The sequence below is a fragment of the Camelus bactrianus genome, chromosome 1 (assembly GCF_048773025.1).
Source record: "Camelus bactrianus isolate YW-2024 breed Bactrian camel chromosome 1, ASM4877302v1, whole genome shotgun sequence".
Lineage (NCBI taxonomy): Eukaryota > Metazoa > Chordata > Mammalia > Artiodactyla > Camelidae > Camelus > Camelus bactrianus.
The window spans coordinates 39,231,567-39,239,439 of record NC_133539.1 but is presented as its reverse complement, the minus strand read 5'-3'; positions in this window follow the sequence as shown (position 1 = coordinate 39,239,439).

Here is a 7,873-nt window from a genome sequence, read left to right as displayed (position 1 = left end):
GCTGGGGAACTCACTATATGCTTTGAACTGCTTACTCCCCGGGGAGGATCTACAAACCAATGTAATCCCCCTGCTCTTCTGTGACCCTTCCTAGTGGTGCAGGTCCTGACCTGATTGCTTCTCTTCCCTACCCATCCTTCTCCAGGGGATCTTTCTTTGCACCCTTGGTCATATAAAAGTCTTTCTGCCAGTCTTCAGTTTATTTTCTGTAATATTTGCTCCACATGTATATGTATTTTTGATGTGTTCATGGGGGTAGGTGAGATCAGTGTCCTCCTACTCCACCATCTTTATCTCCTCTCCAAAGAGAAACATTTAAATATTTTCATGAAAATCACAGATATCATAACATTTCACAACTAAACACTTTAAACTGCATCTTTAACAAACGAGAACATTTTCCTTCCTAACTACAGTACTATTTTGAAATCAGACAAAATTAATACTATTCTCCCAATACCATCTAATAATCCATCTATATTTACATTTCTCCAGTTCCCAAACTGTCTTCTGCAGCACTGCATTGCATTTGTTTGTTATATCTGTTGATACAGAGCATTATCATTTCTTTCTGTTCCTTTTGTTCATTTTTGTTAATCTCAGTGGTTTGGGGCTTTTTTTTTTTCCCAAATGGCTATGACGTCTGGAGTAATTGGGCCAGTTTTTCAATTGTCTTGTGGAGGGTTCCACATTCTGGATTTGTTTAATTGGCTTTGTTTGACTTGTTTTCCTATTCCCTGTATTTTTCTGTTCCCAGAGGAAATTATATCCAAAGGCTTGATTAAGCATCTTTGGCAAGAATACATCATAGATGATATTATGAACTTCATATTGCACCACACCAGGGAGCAAAAGAAGTCTGTCTTACTATTACTGAGGCTTAGTATGATCCACTGATTAAGGAGGTAACAGCAAGATTTCTCCATGTTTGTTTTCCCTTACATCTAGCAAGTAATTAATGATATGATCCTTTAGTACCTTGTAAATGTCCAGATCTTCATCCATTTTTTAGCTAACTTTTTTTTGAGGGGGGGTCCTTTGATGATCCCTTCCAGATTCAGATGTGTTATTTGGAGTTTTAATGGTTTTTAATTTTAATTTTTAAAATTTTATCTCTTTTCTACATCATTTAAGTGGCATATTTTCTAGTTGTGACTAGAAAAAAAGGAAAATGTGGCATAAGATCTGACATGTATCATACAGAAAGAAGTAGAAATTTCAAGCAAATGTCTAAACATTATTTTGACTTATTTGACCTTGTCAGAAGTTCAGATGCTTCTTCAAGTTCTCCAGAAGCCCACTTCCTTCTTAGATGCAGTCAAATTGTTAATGATTCAGGAAAGTCTTAATTGGTATAACTTAGCCATTCAGTCAGCAAATATATTTGAGTGTCTGTTACAGTGGACCCTGGTCTGGAATCTTCTTTGAAAGGAAGGAGATGAGTCAATTAAAATGCAAATTGTTCCAAATTCTGTCTCATTTAGTGATTTCTGTTTCTTACATGTTGTAAGAAATTGGTTTTTCTATCTCTTAATGATCAAATTGTTTCTTATTAGAACACTTGTAGAACATTTAGGGCAATACCACTTTTTGAATGGATTTTACGTGTTTTTTTAGGTCTCCTATGGCTAATTCTTTTCATTTTTATTTTTAATTATTTCTTTTATTAAAGTATAGTTGCTATACAGTATTATATAAGTTTCAGGTGTACAATATAGTGATTCACAATTTTTAAGGCTGTATTTCATTTATAGTTATTATAAAATATTGGCTAGATTCTCCAGGTTATACATTATAGCTTTGTTGCTTATTTTATACCTAATAGTTTGTACCTCTTCTCCCCTACCCCAGTATTCCGCCTGCCCCTTTCCTCTGCTCACTGGTAAACACTAGTTTACACTCTATGTCTATTAGTCTGCTTTTTTTTTAAATTAATGATAATATTTGTATCATGCTTTAATTGCCAGCAGCAATTTTAGAGGACAATTGATATACCTATGTGCTTGGTTTTAATCATCTCACTTTTGTTTTTGTTTTTGTTTTTTTTAACACCTTTACTGTGGTATGATTCCTGTACAGTAAACTACAAATATTCCACATGTACAGCTTGATTCTAACTATAACAAAAATTATATTCCCTGGTTTGTTGTATTTTTTGGATCCCACATATAATTGAAATCATACAGTATTTGTCTTTCTCTATCTGACTTGTTTCACTTACCATAATATTCTCTAAGTCCATCCATGTTGCTGCAAATGGCAAAATTTTGTTCATTTTATGGCTGAGTAGTATTCCATTGTGTATATATATATATATATATATATATCACAATTTTCTTTATCCATTCATCCGTTGATGGATACTGAGGTTGTTTCCATATCTAGACAGTTGTAAATAATGCTGCTATGAACACTGAGGTGCATGTATCTTTTTAAATTAGTGTTTTTGCTTTTCTAGGATATATACCCAGGAGTGGAATTGCTGGGTCATATGGCAGTTCTAGTTTTAGCTTTTTGAGAAGCCTCCATAGTGTTTCCCATAGCAGCTGAACCAATATACATTCCCATTAACAGTGTATGAAGATTCCCTTTTCTCCACATCCTTGCCAACATTTATTATTTGTATTCATTTTGATGATAGCCATTCTGACCAATGTGAGGTAATATTGTGGTTTTGATTTGCATTTCCCTGATGATTAGTGATTTTGAGCATATTTTCATGTGCCTGCTGGCCATCTGCAATTCCCCTTTGGAAATATGTCTATTCCATTCTTCTGCCCATCTTTGAACCAGGTTAAAAGTGCGAGGGTGGAAAAAGTTACTCCATGTGAATGGAAATTAGAAGAAAGCTGGAGTAGCAATACTTACATTAGACAAAATAGACTTTAAAATAAAGACTGTTACAAGAGACAAGGACACTACATAATGATCAAGGGATCAATCCAAGAAGAAAATATAACTTATTTTAAGTATATATGCACCCAACATGGAAGCACCTAAATATATAAGGCAAATATTAATGGACATAAAAGGAGAAATTGACAGTAACACAGTATTAGTGGGTACTTTACCACCCCACTTACATCAATGGACAGATCTTCCAGACAAAAAGTCAATAAGGAAACACTGACCTAAACTGATGCGTTAGACTGAAGGGACTTAATTGCTGTATAGGGAGCATTCCATCCAAAGCAGCAGGATACACATTCTTTTCAAGATCACATGGAATATTCTCCAGCATAGATCACATGATAGGCCACAAAACAAGCCTTGGTAAATTTATGAAGATTGAAATCATATCAAGCATCTTTTCTGACCACAACACTATGAGACTAGAAATCAACTACAAGAAAAAAACTTCAAAAGACACAAACACATGGAGGCTAAACAAACACTACAAAACAAAGAATAGATCACTAATGAAATCAAAGAGGAGATCAAAAATTACCTAGAGACAAATGAAAACAAAAACACAACAATCCAATACCTATGAGACATAGCAAAAGCAGTTCTAAGAGGGAAGTTTATGGTGATACAAGCTTACCTCAGGAAACAAGCAAAATTTTAAACAACCTAACATTACTCCTAAAGAAACTAGAGAAAGAAAAACAAAACCCAAAGTTAGTAGAAGGAAAGAAATCGTAAGGATCAGAGCATAAATAAATGAAACAGAGACTTTAAAAATAATTTTAAGATCAGTGAAACTGGGGTGTTTTTTTGAAAAGATAAACAAAATTGATAAACTTTCAGCCAGACTCATCAAGAAAAGAAAGGAGACTGCCCAAATCAATAATTAGAAATGAAAAAGGTGAAGTTGCAACTGACACCACAGAAATACAAAGAATCACAAGAAACTACTGTGACAACTACATGCCAATAAAATGGACAATCTAGAAGAAATGGACAAATTCTTAGACAAGTACAATCTTCCAGGACTAAACCAGAGTGAAATGTTGAAAATATGAGCAGATCAGTTAGCAGTAATGAAATTGTATCAGTAACTTAAAAACTCCCAACAAGCAATAGTCTAGGACCAGATGGCTTCCTAGGGGAATTCTACCAAAAATTTAGAGAACAGTTAGCAATTATCCTTCTGAAACTATTACAAAAATTTGCAGAGGAAAGAACACTTCTGAATTCATTCTATGAGGCTACATTACCCTGACACCAAAATCAGACAAAGATATCACACAAAAAAAGACAATTACAGTCCAATATCACTACTTAACATAGATGCAAAATTCCTCAATGAAATACTAGCAAACCTGATCCAACATTAGAGTAAAAGGATCATACACTATGATCACATTATCCCTAGGATACAAAAAATTTTCAGTATCTGTAAATCAATCACTGTAATACATCACATTAATTAATTAAAAAATAAAAGTCGTATGATCATCTCCATAGATGCAGGAAAAGCTGCATAAAATTAAAAATCCATTTATGATAAAAACTCTCTAGAAACTGGGCAGAGAGAGAACATACCTCAACATAATAAAGGCTGAATATAACAAACCCACAGCTAACATCATACTCAACAGTGAAAAGCTGAAAGCATTCCTTCTAAGATCAGGAACAAGACAAGGATGCCCACTCTTGGCACTTATATTCAACACAGTTTTGGAAGTCCTAGCCACAGCAATAAGACAAGAAAGAGAAATAAAAGTAATGCAGATTGGAAAGGAAGAAGTAAAACTGTCACTGTTCACAAATGACATGATACTAAACGGAGAATCCTGAAGATGGTACCAGAAAACTACTAGTGCTCAATAACAAATTTTGTAAAGTTATAGGATACAAAACTAATAAACAAAAATCTGTTTCATTTCTATACACTAACAACAAACTACCAGAAATAGAAATTAAGGGAATAGTATCATTTACCATTATATCAAAAAGAATAAAATACCTAGGAATAAATCTACCTAAGGAAGCAAAAGATCTATATTCAGAAAACTGTAAGATGCTAAAGAAAGAACTTGAAGACAACACAAACAGATGGAAAGATATACCATTTTCTTGGATTGGAAGAATTAATATTGTATATAATATTGTAATATAATAAATGACTGTACTGTCGAAGGCAATATACAGATTCAATCCAGTCCTTATCAAATTACCAATGACATTTTTCACAGAACTAGAACAAAAAAATTCAAATTTGTTTGGAAACACAGGAGACCCTAAATAGCCAAAATAATCTTGAGAAAGAAGAATGGAGCTGGAGGAATTATGTGCCCTGCCTTTGTGCTATACTACAAAGCTCCAGTAATCAAAATAGCATGATACTGGCACAAAAACAGACACATAGATCAATGGAACAAGGTAGAAAGCCCAGAAATAAACCCACCACTTATGGTCAACTAATCTATGACAAAGGAGATAAGAATATACAATGGAGAAAAGACAGTCTCTTCAATAAGTGGTGCTGGGAAAACTGGACAACTACATGTAAAAGAATGAAATTAGAACATTCCCTAACACCACATACAAAAATAAACTCAAAATGGATTAAAGACTTTAATGTAAGACAAGATACTGTAAAACTCACAGAGGAAAACATAGGCAGAACACTCTTTGACATAAATCAAAGAAATATTTTTTTGGATCTGTCTCCTAGAGTAAAGAAAATAAAAGCAAAAATAAACAAATGGGACCTAATTAAACTTAAAAGCTTTTGCACAGCAAACTGAACCATAAACAAAATGAAAAGACAACCTACAGAATGCGAGAAAATATTGGCAAATGATGTGATCAACAATGGATTAAATTCCAAAATACACAAACAGCCTAATATAAAAAAAAAAACCCAATCAAAAAATGAGTAGAAGGCCTAAATAGACATTTCTCCAAAGAAGACATACAGATGGCCAAGAGACAGATGAAAATATGCTCAATATTGCTAATTATTACAGAAATGCAAATCAAAACTACAATGAGGTGTCACCTCACGCCAGTCAGAATGGCCATCACCAAAAAGTCTACAAATTATAAATGCTGGAAATGGTGTGGAGAGAAGGGAACCCTCCTACACTGTTGGTGGGAATGTAAATTAGTGCAGCCACTATGGAGAATAGTTTGGAGATTTCTTAAAAAACTAAAAATAGAATTACTTGATGATCCAGCAATCTCACTCCTGGTCATATATGGAAAAAACTATTCAAAAAGATACATGCACCCCAATGTTCATAGGAGCATTATTTACAATAGTCAAGACATGGAAGCAACCTAAATGTCTATTGAGATAGATAGATAGATAGATAGATAGATAGATAGATAGATAGATAGATAGATAGATAGATAGACAGACAGACAGACAGATAGATAGATAGATAGATAATGGAATATTACCTGACCATAAAAAGGAATGAAATAATGCCATTTGCAGCAACATGGATGGACCTAGAGATTATCATACTGAATGAAGTAAGTCAGACAGAGAAAGACAAATATCATGATATCGCTTACATGTGGAACCTAAAAAAATGACACAAATGAACTTATTACAAAACAGAAACAGACTCAACAGACATAGAAAACAAACTTATGGTTACCAAAGGGGAAAGTTGGGGAAGGAATAAATTAGGAGTTTGGGATTAACAGGTACACATTACTATATATAAAATAGATAAACAAGGACCTACTGCATAGCATAGGGAACTATGTTCAATATCTTTAATAACCTATAGTGGAAATAAATCTGAATATGTATATAACTGAATCACTTTGCTGTACACCAAATCTGGCCAAAATCTGGAACAGTGACAATGCCAAATGCTAACAAGAATGTGAAGCAATAGGAACTCACATTCATTGCTAGTTGGAATATGAAATGGTACAGCCACTTTTGAAGACAGTTTAGTGGTCTTTTACAAAACTAAACATACTCTTACATTGCATACTCCTACAACTGCATTCCTTGGTATTTACCCAAAGGAGTTGAAAACTTATGTCCCCTGCACACAGATGTTTACAGCAGCTTTATTTATAATTGCCAAAACTGGGACCAAGATGCCCTTTATAGTAAGTGAATGGATAAATAAACTGTGGTACATCCAGACAGTGGAATATTATTCAGCGCTAAAAGGAAATGAGCTACCAAGCTATGAAAAGACATGGAGGAAACTTAACTGCGTATTACTAAGTGAAAGAAGTCAATCTGAAAAGTCTACATACTGTCTGATTCCAGCTATACGATATTCTGGAAAAGGCAAACTATGGAGACAGGAAAAAAATATCACAGGTTGCCAGGGTAGTGGGTCGAGATATGAACAGGTGGAGCACAGAGTATTTTTAGGGCAGTGAAATTATTCTGTGTGATACCATAATGATGGATACATGTCATTACACATTTGTCCAAACCCATAGAGTGTACAACATCAAAAGTGAAGCATAATGTAAAGTATGGACTTTGGGTGGCTATGAATTATCAGTGTAGGTTCATCAATTGTAACAGACATACCACTGTGGTGTGGGATGTTGATAGTGGGGGAGGCTTTACCTGTGTAGAGGAAGAGAGTACATGCAAATTCTCTGTACTTTCAGTTTTGCTGTGAACTATAAACTGCTCTAAAAAAATGTCTTGAGGGAAGAGGATATAGCTCAGTGGTAGAGTGCCTGCCTAGCATGCACAAGGTCCTGAGTTCAATCCCCAGTGCCTCCATCAAAAATAAATAAAAACCTAATTACCTCCCTTAATTTTTTTTTAAATGTCTTAATTAAAAATGAAAGAGAGAATTCTGGAGATGAATGGTGTTGATGGTTGCACAAAAATTTGAATATACTTAGTGCACACCTAATTGTACATTGAAGAATGGCTAAGATAGTCAATTTTATGTTATGTATATTTTACCCCAATTTTTAATTGGGG